The sequence below is a fragment of the Rhinopithecus roxellana genome, chromosome 15 (genome assembly GCF_007565055.1).
Source record: "Rhinopithecus roxellana isolate Shanxi Qingling chromosome 15, ASM756505v1, whole genome shotgun sequence".
Classification (NCBI taxonomy): domain Eukaryota; kingdom Metazoa; phylum Chordata; class Mammalia; order Primates; family Cercopithecidae; genus Rhinopithecus; species Rhinopithecus roxellana.
In genome coordinates this window covers 54850535-54865547 of record NC_044563.1, presented here as the reverse complement: position 1 = coordinate 54865547, position 15013 = coordinate 54850535, and the positions used below count along the sequence as shown (strand labels likewise).

General features: G+C 41.3%; 1 protein-coding gene across 1 annotated transcript in view; it reads right to left on the bottom strand.

The window, feature by feature from the left end:
* Nucleotides 1-3347, bottom strand: part of GDPD4 (glycerophosphodiester phosphodiesterase domain containing 4) — an 84682-nt gene extending 81335 nt beyond the window's left edge. The window contains exon 1 of the mRNA XM_030918510.1: nucleotides 3286-3347. The gene's annotated coding sequence lies outside the window, so the exon portion shown is untranslated. The remainder of the gene's footprint in view (nucleotides 1-3285) is intronic.
* Nucleotides 3348-15013: the final 11666 nt, after the last annotated feature.

Genomic DNA, 15013 nt, shown 5'->3' with positions numbered 1-15013 from the left:
AGCTACTTGCGAGGCTGAAGCATGAAAATTGCTTGAACCCGGGAGGCGGAGGTTGCAGTGACCAGAGATGGTACCATTGCACTCCAGCCTAGAGTCTCAAAAAAAAAAAAAAATTTAAACATTTTCTGATTGACATTTGTTGAGTTTGTCTAAAGACCTGGGATAGATAGAAAGGGAATGGTCAGGTTAAGATAAAGATTGTGGAGATCAAACTTATTTTGAAGTTTTATAGTGGCTGCCCTTAGAGACCATAGGTGACAAATGTTTCCTATTCAGATCTTAGTTAATCTCTTTAGGATTGGAAGGGTCTGGAAGAAAAAGATCTAGCTTTGTTAACAGAGATTCTTTACAGACGCAAATGTTCCCCCTGCCCCCGCCTCCCCACCTCCCCGCCTCCCTCCTTCCCCATACACAAAACAGCTTTGCAGGACCATTTCAAAATATGGCAAAGAAACATATTTTGGGGTAAATATTTTTTCCTTTTTGTCTTGTATTGTTATGCCAGAGTCAGGTTGCAAAGTAAACCATGATATATAGGGTTAAATAAAACACATCTGATGATAATTTATGGTTTGTAGGGCATGACTCTAGGGTTAAATAAAACCCATCTGATGAGAATTTATGGTTTGCAGAGCATGACTCCTCAGACCCCTTAGATAGGAATTTGGGCAAGATTAAAAAAAAAAAAAAAAATCAGCATTTAGTCCCTACACTGGCCTCATATGAAAACTAGTTAATCCCTCTCACTCAGAATATCACACATTCCCATCCTGGACCCTCTTTATGAGACAGAGGCCAGAGATGGCAGTTGGTAGGCAACACCAACCACCCCGCAGCTTCTCACCAGCCCCATGGAATACCATCAGCATCCCCAATATAAGAATTAGGTATTCTGTCCCAATTAATTTGCCCAAAGAAGGAAGAAATCCTAAATTACTATCTCACCCTCAAAAGTAGTAGTTACCTCACCTTCTTCAATTCCTTGCTCAAATGGCCCCTTCTCAACAAGGTCAACCCTAATCACTATTTAATACCGCAACCTGCTCCCTCCTTCTAACTCCTCTATTGCGCTCTTTTTTTCTATATAAAATATTATATAATGTATTTATTTAGGATGTTTACTGTTTATTGTCTGTCTTTACCTCCTAGAGCGTATGTTCCACATTTAACAGTAAGAGTTTATTGCTCACACATCTGAGTTAATGGGCTATCTGATCTGCTGATCTGTTCTGCCTCAGCTAGAATGACTGGGGTGACTTGGCTTTGCTTCATGTGTCACTCAACCAGATTGACCTGGGTATGTTCTCATGGTGCTGGAAGTTGTCCAAGAGAGTAAGTCCCAAATACAAGCCCATTTCAAACGTCTGCCTCATGGGATGTCTGTTCACACAGCCGATCCCAAAGTCAACAATCAGGGCAGGTCACCTCATGGTGGTCGGTCACAGTAGTCACACGGAAAAAGGTGTGAACACAAAGAACGTAACTAAAGAAAAGGTGGAGAGTTGGAGTCAGATAATACAATCTGCCTCTCTATATGACCAGCAAAGTAAACTTTGAGGCATAAAAGCAATACTAGAGACAAAGAGGGACAGACATTTCATAATGTGAAAAAAAAAATTTTTTTAATTTGCAATTCGTAGGTACTATTAGATAGGAGTTCTAAATTTCTCTTCAAAGAATTAATATGTCTGTATGTTCAATTCTTTGCCTTCTACTTTTTAACTTCCTCGTAAAGCAACTTTTTTCGATCACCTGCTCCACCCTCATTCCGATTACCAGCTCTGCCCTGACTCATCCTGATCACCTGCTCCACCCTTACCTGCTCCACCCTGACTCCCTCCAAACCACTCAACCCGTCACTCTCTCTAAATTAGTCAATCGGAATTAGTTTAGCCTGTGCGGTCTAACAGTAGCCAATAGGGGAACACCACCCCAGCAGGGGCCACGCGCATCAGGAATAAGAACCCCTTCCCCGCCCTTGTCCAAGTGTGTGCTCACCATTGCTCCATCTGTAAGGGTGCACCCTTCTATAGAAGTATATTGCCTTGCTGAGAATCAAAAGCAATATACAAAATAAAATTTTATATTCGAGTTCTATTTATTTTGCAGCACCAAAACCATAACAATACCCAATCACCTAGTCTCTAAGGGAGAAATGGACAAATGCATAATCATGGTAGGAGATTTAGCACACCTCTTAAAGAACAGAATACGCAGGAAAAAATGTCTGTAAGAATACAGACGACTGTAAAGCTTGAGTAACAAACTAGTCTTAACATTTATGGAGCACTGTACTCAACAAATGCAGAGTGTACCTTTTTTCCAAATGGACATGGAACATTTATCAAAAATGATCACAATTGGTTTTAATAAACTAATTGACATCTTAAGAATATATCTTCTGACTACAGTGCAATTTAACTGGAAATCAGTAAAACAAATTCCGCATTTGGGAATTAAACACATTTATAAAAACCTATGCATGGGTCAAAGAAAAATCACAATGGAAATGAGAAAAAAAAAAACTTTCAACTGGTTAATGATGAAACTACTGCATATATATAGAACTTGGTGTGACTAATTGCAAATACTGGGGTGTCCAAGGGCAGACGTTACGAACAAAACACTCTATGGGAGGATAGTAAGCTGCTCGGATATTGAATAAAAGGCAGCTTTTTAACCAGAATAATTACCACCACCATTGTCCACAGACCTGCAGATACTTTGTGTCTAAGCACCAGCCAGGGTGGCCAAGATTACATGAAAATTCCTAATATTTAAGGGGAGATCAATAAACACTGTTTCCTTCCCAGACCTGTTCTCTGAATTCTACACGTATATATCCCACAGTCTACTGAAATCTCCATTTGGATTTCTCACAGGCACCTCAAAAGTAATATGTCCAAAACTGAACCCTTGATGTTTTTTCCCCTAAAATAGATTCCTCCTGCAATCTGTCTCATCTCAGTAGAGGACACCGCCATTCCCCAGCTCATGAGGTCAAAACCCTGGGGTTGCCGGCCAGGATTGGGACAGCTGAAGCAGACTTTTATCCCGTTCGCCATTAACAACTAGAAAACTAGACAATACACGAAGCCGCTACTGTCAGATACTGAACAGGAGGTCCAAGCCCGTAATCCTCGAGAGGGGACACAAACGACCCGACACAGTGAGCAAGCGACGTCAAAGGGCCTCAGGTTTGGCTGCGGACTAATAATACTAATAGAACTTCCTGTTTCTGGTGCTGCTTAAGGAGGAAGCACGGAACTGGGCACATTTACTTACCGAGACTTCAAAGTCCCAACCCAAATCCAAGCTTCACGCCTAAGGAGACCAGCGTCTCTTAAAATGGATGCCTGGCTGGAGGGGCCGCTCCAGGCAGGCGGGGCGGGAGGGCGTGGCCTGGCGGGGCTGTGGGCGTGGTCAAGGACACCCCATGCCTGAGCTAGGCTGAAGCTAAGGCCAGACCCCCAACCTTGGCTCTGAGCCCCACATTTTAAATGTACGGTAAGGTATGCTCTCTTTGTTTTTGGTTTGGTTGGTTCTTAAAAAAGAACTTAACTGTAAGTTTAGTCCTTGTTAATAACTTAGTTCAGGCATTACCTATTTTTTGTATCCCAGTTATTCATAAAATTGCCACATATACATCTCTATATATGGTGTATATATATTTATATATATAATATATATATTTATTTATATGTTTTTTAAGAGACAGGGTCTTGTCGCCCCGTCTGGGCCTCAAACTTGGGCTCAAGCAGCCTCCTGCCTCAGCCTGAAGAGTAGCTGGGACTGCAGTCCTGTGCCCCCACCCACCACGTTCAGGCTACCTCTTTATTTTATTTTAATTTTAACTATTGTTTCTGCCTTTTTAAAACAAATTTTTAATTTTTATGGGTACATAATAGGTGTATTATTTATACACCTGATAGTAGGGATACATGAGATATTCTGATACAGGTATATAATGTGTAAGTATCACATCAGGAGGCCAGGCACAGTGGCTCACGCCTGTAATCCCAGCACTTTGGGAGGCCGAGGCAGGTGGATCGCCTGAAGTCAGGAGTTCGAGACCAGCCAGGCCAACATGATGAAATCCTGTCTCTACTAAAATACAAAAAAAATTAGCCAGGCACAGTGGTGGGTGCCTGTAATCCCAGCTACTCAGGAGTCTGAGGCAGGAGAATCACTTGAACCCGGGAGGCAGAGGTTGTAGTGAGCTGAGATAGCACCACTGCACTCCACCCTGGGCAACAAGAGCGAAACTGCATCTCAAAAAAAAAAAAAAAAAAAGAATCACATCAGGGTAAATTGAGTATCTGTCACCTCAAGCATTTATCATTTCTTTGGGTTATGAACATTCCAATCACACATTATTTTCAAATGTACAATAAATTATTGCCGACTGTAGTCACCCTGTTGTGCTGTCAAATACTAGATCCTATTTATTCTATCCTATTTATTATTTGTTGTACCCATTAACCATCCCCACTTTGCCTTACCTTTTTTAAACCAGTTTCAAACATTCAAAGGGCCACAAATGGGCCTGTTTTCACTTTTGTTTGTTTAATCTTTGATTCCTCTGGTCATTTCTGTAACTGTGAGCTCGTTCCTGAGCTCTAGACCTTTATCTCCAACTGCCAGCCACTGGCCTTCAATCTGGCTGTCCTGCTGCAGACACCTCAAACTCAGTAAACCCTAACTTAAATTTATTATCTTCCCTTCATGTCTGCTCCATCTTCTATGGCTCTAAATCACTAAATGACAAGATCTGAAACAGATGTCTCATCCTCAACTCCTCCTATTCCTTTGCAACCCCCCAGCCCTCCACCTTACACAGAGTGGCCAAATTCTGCTTATTCCTATCTATTTCTCCTAGTCATTATCTTATTGTATTTCAATGCCCACTAGGCCCTAATCATCTCAGTATATGCCAACCAGCTTAATACCGCTATGTTAAAGTAGACTGCAGCAGATTCCCAAAGAGCCTCACTGTTTCCAGTTTACCTCTCCCATAATCTAAGACCAACTGTTGATCTTTTAAAAATGCAAATCTGACTATGCCTAAAACACATTCCAAAAGTTAAAGCTCCTTAAACTGGATCTCACCTTTCTCTCCAGCCTCAACTTGCCCCCAACTCTCCACCAACCCCACTTACATTGAAGCTTCAGCAAAGCAAACCTCTTATTCTACTCCCCTACACCATTCTGCATGTTTATTCGTGCTGTCCCTACTGCCAGGCTTATACACTCCCAACTTTGACCTGGCTAGCACTCCTTCTCTTAGTGTGAGGCTCAACTCAGGAAGCCTTCTTTGTTCATCCTCACCCCTATTTCTCACCACCAGACTTGATTAACTGCCTTCTCCTGTGAGTTCTATATATCCCTCCAAATAAACCTCTTATTACTATCCTAGCCACATTGAATATAATTACCTATTTTGTTTTGCTAATGTTTTAGTTTCTGCTTCCCCCTTCTAATTGTAATCTACCTGCGGGACAGACAATATCTAACTAATCTCTTTATTCCCAAAGCCTACTACAGTGCTTGGCACATGTCAGTCAATTAGTTCATTACATAAACAGCCAGAAGCTACGGACCCATCAACCCTTAAAGGGAATTAGGCAGTTAGGCTGCATCTTTTCTGACCCAGCTGAATTCTCTGGAGCATGCCTCCCAGGAACCAGTTAGGAGGATCTGGCAGTATCCTGAAGAGAGATTGTTAGCTTGGATGTTGGGTGGGTGATAGTGCAGAGGGAGAGAAGTCGATTGAAACTTGAGATATTGACCCTCTCCCTCCTAACTTCCATTCTGGACCCTAGCTTAACCCTTGACATAACAGTACTAAACTGTTGGCACCCACTGAGTGCCAATCGAGGGATGAAACACTCTTTGTGATAGGAAGATTTTTTTGAAACTCCATTTTGACTGCTTCTGGAGAGAGTTTCCCTCATCTCTTATCAACAGACAATGAAATAAGCTCTGGTGGTTGGGCCCAAGTTTGAGCAAATACAGGCCTGATCCTGTTACTCCTGGTTTTAAAGGTATATCAAAAAGCAAGACAAAACTACAGCAGGTAAAACAGAATATAAAAAACGGTACCAAAGACTTTATCAAATAAGTCAAATTGTAACATTCTTATTTCAAAGTATATAAATATTCAATTAATCTCTGCAGGAGGCTTCAACCCTGGCTGTTAAAAATCAGTAATGAAGGTAGACTTGATGACCTGATGTGGTTTCTTAAAAACCACAGGTTCCCACTAATATCTGGGAAAGATTTTCTCCCCAACTTTATTGTCTCAACAGCCAACAGAACTGACTTAATTTTGTAGGCTCATCATTCAGCTAATTAAATGATCCTTTTCCAGTAAATATTGTTTAAAGTCTGGTGGGTTTTGTCTAATCCTAGGCAAAAAGTATAATGAACTCAAATAAGATTGTGTTAGGACTCAGTTTAAAAAAAAAAAAAAAACTCTTTCAAAACTGCAAACTGTATGCTAGTCATTTCTTCAAAACTCCAGCTTCATTCTGGAGAGTAGAGTCTCTTAGTCTAATAGTTTCCATGAGGAGCAAACCAACTCCAGATAAAGTTTTTTTTTTTTTTTAGTAATCATTGTTACATTATCATCTTTTGGAGAATTCTGCTAAAAATAACAATGTGCAGTAGTTCATAAGGCCTATTTCAAATATTTTGCAAACATGTATTCATACATACACACACACCATTTGCTCTTTAAACATCTAGAATGGGACATGTTCACCTAGGCCTTTGTGTATAGCAAAGGTTTCTCAGCTAGTAATGTTATAAAAACACAGCCAATTTCCAACTTTCTCTGCTGCCTGAAGCCTAGGCAATAGTTATCCAACCCTTTGTAGCTTTCTCATTATTACAAGAGCAATTTTATCACTCACTCCTTGGATTAAGAATGGATAGTCAAAGGTTTCTGTTGTTGTTGTTGTTTTGTTTTTGTTTTTGTTTTTGAGACAGAGTCTCACTCTGTCACCCATGTTGGAATGCAATGGCATGATCTTGGCTCACTGCAACCTCTGCCTCCTGGGTTCAAGCGATTCTCCTGCCTCAGCTTCCCAAATAGCTGGGATTACAGGTACCCACCATCACACCCAGCTAATTTTTGTATTTTTAGTAGAGATGGGGTTTCATCATATTGGCCAGGCTGGTCTCGAACTCCTGAACTCAGGTGATCTGCCCGCCTCAGCCTCCCAAAGTGCTGGGATTACATGCCCGGCCTAGTCAAGAGTTGTTTTAAGAGGCAGTTATCTAAATCTACACAATGGTAAAAGTGACATAAAGAAAGAGATAAACTCAGGACCTGTGGAAGCATATGGTACCTCACTCTTGAGTGCCAGCTTCTGATTTCTGTTTCTTGGCAGCATGTTGAAGCTTTCCAGACCCTGGTCAACAGGGCAGCAGCAGTGTATCAAACCCAAAGTTTGGATATTATCTTTGCTAAATGCATGTATTCTTGTTTCAAGGAGTGTCACTTTTAGTAAAAGTAATGAATCTCCTTTTTCCTTTTCTTTTTATTTTTTGAGATGGAGTCTCACTCCGTCTCCCAGGCTGGAGTGCAGTGGCGTAATCTCGGCTCACTGCAACCTCCACCTCCTGAGTTCAAGCAGTTCTCCTGCCTCAGCCTCCCTAGTAGTTGGGATTACAGGCGTGTACCACCACACCTGGCTAATTGTATTTTTTTTTTAGTGGAGATGGGGGTTTCACCATGTTGGCCAGGCTGGTCTCGAACTCCTGACCTCAAATGACCCACCTGCCTTGGCCTCCCAAAGTGCTGGAGTTCCAGGCGCGAGCCACTGGCTGGTTATGTATGTCGTAGTTGTTGTTGGAAGGCCATCCTCCCTCATGAATCTCCTATTAAGTGGAAGGTCATTGAAATTAATACATTTGCTTTTAACACACTCATGATGAAGAAAAGTTGAACTACAAGTTGAATATTAAATAGTAATATTAAGTGCTTAATCCCTCAGCAGCTTGACAGGAAAACAAAAAGAGGCCCAGGTTTTCTAACAAGTACCCTCAAGCAACTTCAAATGGATACAAGTTTTTAAAAATCAGTGTTTGATTGACATTTGATTTTATGGCCAGAAACTAGTTATTGGGTAAGATGCTTAAGCACAGCTCAGACTCCCAGTTATCAATTCTTCTGTAAAACCTCCCTTTTAGTGCCAGTGAAAGAGAGTTGTCGTAGTCTCCTAACAAACCAGGTAATTTCAAGCATTTATAAAATAGAACTGTGTTTGCCATGTGCCAGGGATTGTATTAAATGCTTTACATACATTACTGTTTCCTCAGAACCACAAAAGTAGGTACTGTTTTGTTTTGAGACAGGGTCCTGCTATGTGGTCTAGGCTGGTCTTGAACTCCTGAGCACAAGCAATCCTCCTGTCTCAGCCTCCCAGTAGCTGGGATTACGGGTGCTTGTCACCATGTCTTGCCCTGGTTCTACTATTATACTCAGTTTACAGATCTGGAAACTGAAGCTCAGAAGGGTTAAGTAGCTTCTCCAAGGTCACAGACACTGTGACAGAGCCAAAATTTAAACACAGCACACTTGATTCCAATTACACTATACAGCGTTGTTTCCTTTAGACCTTTGCTGTCCAGTAATGTAGCTACCAGCCACATAATGGACCAGTAATATAGCTGCTAGTCCAGTAATGTAGCTACTAGCTATTTAAATGTAAATTAATACAAAGTAAATGAAATTTAATATTCAGTTCCTTAATGACTAGCCACAATTCAAGTGCTTAATAGCCACATGTGGCTAGTGGCTTCCATACTGGACAATGCAGATATAGAATCCATTATTGCAGAAAGTATATCTAGAGTATAACTGGGATATTCTTTCTTTCTCTGTCCTGATAAAGCAAATAACACAAATTACCTTGGTACTTTGTCAGAAAGTTCAATTTCAAATTTAAGCTTAAGTATAGCAATACCTTAACCCTTGTGATCAACATATTCATGCCCATCTTTTTCTTGGTCTTGACTTTCTACCTGTATTTACTTATTATTGTTTCATTATAGATATTCTTGTTACAGGTTTTCTCCAATCCTTTGTGGGAAAAGGCAGAATATAAATATAAATAAATAAAAATCAGGACACATGGTCTGATTTTTGTGTGACTTCCTTAGTATAAGATACAGACTAGGACTCATGAGCCATCTACATGCTGTCCATAAGAAATTCACTTCATGGATAACAATATAGGCAGGTTGAAATTAAATGGATGAAGAAAGTTATACATGCAAACATGAATCAAAGGAAAGCAGAAGAGGTGACATTAATCTCAGATAAATTGGACTTCAGAGCAAAGAAAATTATAAGAAACATAGAAGGACATCATATAATGATAAAAAGGTTAGTCCACCAAGAAGACGCAGCAACCCTAAATGTGTGTGCAATGGACAACAAAATTGCAAAATGTATGAACAAAAAACTTATAGGACTGAAAGAAGAAATAGACAAATCCACAGTAATAGTTCAAGTCTTCAACACTCATCTCTCAACAATTGATAGAACAAGGAAACAGAAAATCAGGAAATACATAGAAAAAGAGAACATCAACCAACAAGATCTAATTAATAACCATAGAACATTCTTCGCAACATCAGTGTGGGTTCTTTTTAAGTGCTAATGGAACATATATGAGGTATATCATGTTCTGGGCCTTCAAATGAACTTCAATAAATTTAAAGGATTTAAATCATACAGTGTATTTTCTGACCATAGAATCAAACTAGAAATCATAACAGAAAGATAATAGAAAAATCTACAAACATTAGGAAACTAAACACAGTTCCAATAATACAGAGGTCAAAGAACAAGTCTCAGTGTAAACTTTAAAAATATATGGAACTGAATGAAAGCAAATACAACATATAAAATTTGTGGGACACATCTAAGGCTATGTTGAGAGTGAATTTTATAGGATTAAATGCATAAACTAGAAAAGAAAATCTCAAATCAATAATATGTTTCTACCTTGAGAACCTAGAAAAAGAAGAGCAGAATAAAGCTCAAGCAAGTAAAAGGAAAGAAATAAGGAGGGAGTGGGGCAAGTAAGGGCAGTGCGTATGGCTATAAAAGGGCAAAATGAGGGATCCTCGTGGTGATGGAGAGGTTCTGCATCTTGACTATGTCTTAAGATATTCTACTATGGGTTTGAAAGGTCCTACCACTGGAGGAAACTGATAAAGTGGTACCATTGGAGAAACTACCACTGGTGGAGCTCTCTCTGTTATTTCTTACAACTGCATATGAATCTACAAGTTACTGAAAAATAAAAAGTTTAATTTAGCAAACAACAGAGTAGACTTTATGACACATAAGTGAAAAAGGATAATTATCCAAAATACATAAGAAATTTTAACAAAAAAATATACAAAAAAGGTAACAATGGAAACAACGAGGAAAAGATTTGAAATGACACTTTACAAATGAGTAAAAGTACAATGAAATACTATTAATATTACACACACACTAGATTGGTTATAATGAAACAGTTTAACAGTATCAAGTGTTAGCAAGGATGTTGAGCAAAGTATCCTCCCATACTAGTGACACCTGTAAATCGGTACAACCCCTTTGGGAAACCCTTAGGCATTATCTTAAAAGTTGGAGAGCTATACGCCCTGCGATGATGCAGCAATTCCACACCTAAGGTATCTGTCTTAGTCAGATTTTGTGTTGCTATCAAGGAATATCTGAGGCTGGGTAATTTCTAAAGAAAAAAAAAAAAAGTGTATTTGGCCCTTGGTTCTGCAGGCTGTACCAGAAGCATGGCACCAGCATCTGCTTTTGTGGAGGGCTTCGGGCTGCCTCCACTCACAGTGGAAGGGGAAAGGGAGAGAACGCACACACAGATCAAACGCGATGAGAGTCAGAAAGCAAGAGAGAGAGAAGGAAAGTGCCAGACTTTTTTAAACAACCAGTTCCCACAGGAACTAAAAGTGAGAATTCATTTACTCCCACCAGAATGAGACCAAGCCATTCACGAGGGATCCACCCCCACGATTGAAATGCCTCCCACCAGGCTCCACCTCCAACACTGGGATCACATTTTAACATGAGACTTGTTGTGGCCAAACAAACAATATCCATGCCATAGCAATCTCCTAGATATAAATTTGTGTTTATGATACATCAGGATAAATATACAACAACATTCATAGCAGCATTGTTTGTCATAGCCTCAAACAACCCAAATGTTTATCAACAGAAGAATGGAAAATATCAGCATATTCATATAATTGAATAACATGGAGCAAACAAAGCCAAAAGATGAGACAGCACACATACTAGGCTTTCTAGAATAGCATTGAGGGAAACCAACATATTTCTCCCCCAAATATTGAGAATTGTTAAGTCAAAGACATTGAAAACACAGAGGAACACTGTCTCAGCTTCTACTCGCCTGATGGCAGAACATAAATCCTTCCTTACTACAAACAGCACTTGCTTATCCGCCCAGAGAGGGCGCTAGCAGGCACCAGAGAAATCTGGGAACAGATTTTACTACCTTCCCGCATTTTCACACCTCTTAAAAGACATCTGTGCTCTCCTCTGTCTTGCCATTATGAGATTTATTACTCTTTGTTAAAATGCTATTTAAACAAGGCTCCTAAGCCACTACTTTGAGAAAGATATTTTTGAACTGAGCCCTCTCCCATATGATGTCAATGTATGTCAAACTTCTGCTGATTTTTCTTTTGTAAATCTGACTTTGGTTTTGTTTTTTATTTTTTATTTTTTGTTTTTTTTGAGACGGAGTTTTGCTCTTTTTGCCTAGGCTGGAGTGCAATGGTGCGATCTGGGCTCACCACAACCTCTGCCTCCCGGGTTGAAGTGATTCTCCTGCCTCAACTTCCCGAGTAGCTGGCATGCGCCACCACACTCGGCTAATTTTGTATTTTTCATAGAGATGAGGTTTCTCCATGTTGGTCAGGCTGGTCTCAAACTCCCAACCTCAGGTGATCTGCCCTCCTAGGCCTCCCAAAGTGTTGGGATTATAGGCGTGAGCCACCATGCCTGGCCCTGACTTTGGTTTTAAGAAGAGTGTCTCAACTAAGAATTTATATGGGTCAAAAAAAGAATTATATCTTCCCTTCAGCATTTATTGGATCAGTAGTAGGTGTGGAGATCTGCTGTAGCCCATTCCATTTGGAGTCAGCACACAGGAATGAAAGAGAGCTGGGTCCTTGCATGATGATGGTGTAGTGTCTCCTAATCCACTAAGCCCCTAAATTGCCAGGGAGGAAGGCTATTTCTTCGCCTTTTTTAGTAAAAGGCCTGAAACATCAAAGAATGGCTGGCCTGACAAGGGCAGCAATCCAATAGATACATGACATGGCTGGTAGAACCGTGGCTTCTGGTCCGTTCCACCACTTCATTTGTCAGTGAGAAGTGCACAGGCTCTCTCCTGACAATAGCAGGGGCAAAATTCTATGTATTGTTATGGCAGACAAGTGGCCTGGTCAGCATTCTAGTAGAACTGATTGCCTTAAGCATTGGCTGTAGCCAGTTTCCATGGAGCTTGAAGGCCAACTCCTTTTCTGGGAGGCCAGCCTGTAGGGAAGGCCCAAGTTAGCTGTATTTCTCCACCACTGCAGTTCTCCACCTCCAATCTATATGTGGCCTCTATGCATCGTTCCCTGTTCCATCAGGAATATATGCCACTTCAACCTATAGGCAACTATGGCAGTGGTTCTCAAAATTGAGCTATATCAGAAATACCTGGAGGGTCTATTAAAACACAGATTGCAGATCCACGGAGGACCCTGAGAATTAGCATTTTTAAAGAGTTCCCAGGTGATGCTAATGTTACTGATCCAGAAACCACACTTTGAAAATCACTGGAATAGAGAAAGCCATGAATAGTCCTACCCTAAATCAAGGGCCAAGAGGGCCCAGGCTCAGCCAAGAGAAGAAGTACCAGAGTTCTGATGGGAGTTAGATAACCATTAGACAACCATATGCATTTTCCTATATGTGGAATACTGATTATTTTACTTACTGCTAATCACAATCCATAAACAGACCACCCTTTGGCTCTTGGATTATAGACATCAATTCTGTGATCTAAATCCACTTTGGTTAAAATAATAACATTAGTAGCAACAGCAATAATAAATAAAAATAAAACCACCCTGGTTAAGAAGTCCAGGCTAATCCACTGGATGACTAGACGGGTTCCATTAGCTATTTAGCCTAGAATAACTGCAGATTTTCTCTTATTGTCTTTAGTTTCAGTTACTCCTGGCCAGGAATATGACTACATTGTGACTCCTAGTCCTGATTCCTGACTGGCAACTGGGAAGTTTTCTCCTTCATATCTAGGCCAAATTGTGGCTGTAGGGGCCTAAAGATCCCAGAAAATATGAAACAGCTGAGTGTTTACCTCAGGGTTGTAGGTCTTGTTCTCTGGAGGCAAACAAGGCCATTTGACCACACAGGAAGAAGCTAGGAGAGACCCATGGTCCAGTCCAGTTATGTATGTGCACATGCATGCATGCACTGTGTGGACTAAAGACAACAGTCATGGTTACAGGGCTTGGATAGAGGCCAACCAAGGCCTGTTGCATTGCTTCCAGGCCTGTCCCGATGACCAGGAATTCTGTGTCATCCCAAGAGTATGAGGACAAGCTAGACATTGAGACCTGAGTCCATTGTTGACAGTTTCACAGGCAGGTGGGTAGTCTAGCATAATTCAACAGAGTAGGAGAGGAAGCTGGAAGTAGTAAAATGTTACAAAACACTAGACTGTTTCCAGCTCTCCTCTGCTGCATGTAGTAACTGATGGCTGATCCAGTATTGTGACAGATTAGCAAAGGAGCCACTGGCAGCCAATCAGAGATGCCTGGAAGAATTTGGGATGGCTGAGTGACAGTCCTCCCAGAGGGATCCAAGAACAAGGTAGTGTGTCTTCCCTCCACTTATCTCCTACAATTGCAGGTATTCCCTTATTTCTGGTGAGGGGCTTCTTCTGAAAAAATCTATAACATCTGGCCCAGTACAGTCACCTTAACAGGAAAACAGGAGTAGCCCCATCACCCCCAGTCTTCTTATATGACCCCACAGTGGTTCAACTGCATTTACTTGCACCCAAGGGTGAGGACAAGCTAGCCCAGTGCCCATGTGGCAAGGTATATAGTACCATCAAATGCAGGATAAAGGTGTTAAGTGTGATCTCAGATAGATGGGCTACACTAGATAGCCATGAGACAGCACTGCCTTCGGGTTGGTGTCTGCCCGCTCTTGGTGTAGGGCATTGTGCAGAATTCCCAACTACCGAAGAGAATCAGGGTAAGGAAAAAAAAAAAGTGCAAAGGTGTGGAAAGGAATATCTAGGTTCAGGTCCCTGCGGTGCAGTTGTACTACTCCAGTTATTTTCTCATCCCCTAACTCCTGAGTCCAGATGGACCCTCACAGGATGTGCTGGAAATAATTCTTTTTTGTGTGTGTGTGTGAGATGGAGTTTCACTCTTGTTGCCCAGGCTGGAGTGTAGTGGCGTGATCTCAGCTCACTGCAACCTCTGCCTCCCAAGTTCAAACGATTCTCCTGCCTCAGTCTCCCAAGTAGCTGGGACGACAGGCATGTGCCACCATATCTGGCTAATTTTGTATTTTTAGTAGAGACAGGGTTTCTCCATGTTGGTCAAGCTGGTCTCGAACTCCCGACCTCAGGTGATCCACCTGCCTCAGCCTCCCAAAGTGCTGGGATTACAGGCGTGAGCCACCGCGCCCGGTGGCTGGGAGGAATTCTAAGATGACCCACCAACATTCCCAGCCATTGGTGTCCACATACCTTCTTCCAGTTATTCAGGCTAGGTACTGTGGTGAAGGGGTTTGCACATGTAATTAAGTTCCCCAATCAATTGACCTAGAAATAGGGATTATCTAGGCAAGGCTGGTCTAATCACATGAGCCCTTTAAAAGTTTTCTCAGGCTTTCCGAGTCCCTGACCCGCGGGCGTTGGGT